The 1,783-nt window shown below is 39.8% G+C and overlaps 1 pseudogene across 1 annotated transcript; it reads right to left on the reverse strand.

Moving 5' to 3' along the window:
• Positions 1 to 276: 276 nt before the first annotated feature.
• LOC306670560 (high mobility group protein B1-like) lies at positions 277 to 1,057 on the reverse strand (annotated as a pseudogene). The gene has a single exon. The product of its transcript is annotated as a high mobility group protein B1-like (transcript).
• Positions 1,058 to 1,783: the final 726 nt, after the last annotated feature.

Consider the following 1,783-nt stretch of genomic DNA (forward strand, 5'->3'; position numbering starts at 1 on the left):
AAAATAACCTGATTTGATTTTGATGAATATGGTAAACACACTGCACAGTACATTTTTAAAAATACTCAAAGAGAAATTTCTTAAGGAAAAGCACTTAATGATCCATTATTAAACAAGGTAAGGTTACATAAATTAAAAAAAATACTGCACAGAAGGAAATTTTTTTTTTTTTAACACAGCCTTACATTTCAATTTTTTTCTTTAAAAGGAGCAAGTTGTGTACAGGGGGATTAAATGCTTTATAGACAAGAAAAAAAAAACTGTGCTAGAACAAACTTATTCATCATCATCCTCTTCTTTATCTTCATCTTCTTCATCTTCCTCTTCCTCTCATCCTCTTCATCTTCCTCATCTTCCTTCTCTTCCTTCTTTTTCTTGCTTTTTTCAGCCTCAACAACTCCCTTTTTTGCTGTATCAGGTTTTCCTTTAGCTCAGTAGGCAGCAATATCCTTTTCGTATTTTTTCTTCAGCTTAGCAGCTTTCTTTTCATAAGGCTGCTTATCATCTGCAGCAGTGTTATCTCACATCTCTGCCAGTTTATTTGCAACATCACCAATGGATAGGCCAGGATATTCTCCTTTGATTTTGGGGCAATATTCACAACAGAACAAGAAGAAGGCCGTCGGAGGCCTCTTGGGTGCATTGGGATCCTTGGACTTCTTTTTTGTCTCCCCTTTTGGAGGGATATAGGTTTTTATTTCTCTTTCATTATGGGCCTTGTCCACCTTTGCTACGTCTTCAAATTTTCCTTTCTCTTTAGTAGACATGGTCTTCCACCTCTCTGAGCACTTCTTACAAAACTCTGAAAAGTTGACTGAAGCATCTGGGTGCTTCTTCTTGTGCTGCTCCCCTCAAGTTTGCACAAAGAATGCATATGATGACCTTTTGCCACTTGGCTTCTTAGGATCTCCTTTGCCCATGTTTAGTTGTTTTTCCTCAGCGAGGCACAGAGTCGCCCAGTGCCCGCCTGGCTCTCACTTGCCCTGGCGCTGTCTCTATGGAGCTCAATGCACGGCAATGGCTGTGAGAGCAGGAGCCAGATGCAGCCTCCTCACTCTCTCCGCTCTCCCAGAAGGAAATTTTTGAATACATGTTTTGAACTATTTGATAATTAATTTCAAATATTGTCCATCAAATGAATAGAGGTTTCTGTTTATTGGATATTCGTTACATACATTTATGAAAAAATAGGTGCTATCATTTTGATTTCTTAAACTTTTAATTATCATGGATTCATTATACATATTAATGGGGTTCAGTGTGCTATTTCAATACATGTATATGGTGTGCGCTCTTTATCCACCCTCCTCAACCCCTTCCAAAATTCTACCAACTTGTATTCTACAATCAGATTGAATTGTTTCTTTTTAACTTCCATGTATGAGAGAGAATGTTTAGTACTTGCTATTCTGTCTGGTTTATTTCACTTAGCACAATGTTCTCCCATGGCTATGGTTTGTTTGTGAGGTGTTCTCCAAAAGCTCATTTGTGAAACAATGTGAGAGGATTCAGCGGGGAAATTACTAAGTTGTGAGAGCCTTAAAGTAATCAGTGACTTAATGCCTGATGGAATTGACTGAGTGCTAACTGGAGGTGGGTGGGGTGTGACTGGAGGAGGTGGGGCATTGGGGGTATGGTTTGGGGGTATATATTGGTATCTGGCCAGTGAAGTCTTTCTCCCTGCTCTCTGATCATCTTGTGAGCTGCTTCCCTCCACCACACTCTTCAAGATGTTCTGCCTCACCTTGCAACCCAAGGAATGGAGCTGTCTATGGACTGAGAC

This window comes from Sciurus vulgaris, assembly GCF_902686455.1.
Source record: "Sciurus vulgaris genome assembly, chromosome: 10".
In the NCBI taxonomy this organism is placed as follows: Eukaryota; Metazoa; Chordata; class Mammalia; order Rodentia; family Sciuridae; genus Sciurus; species Sciurus vulgaris.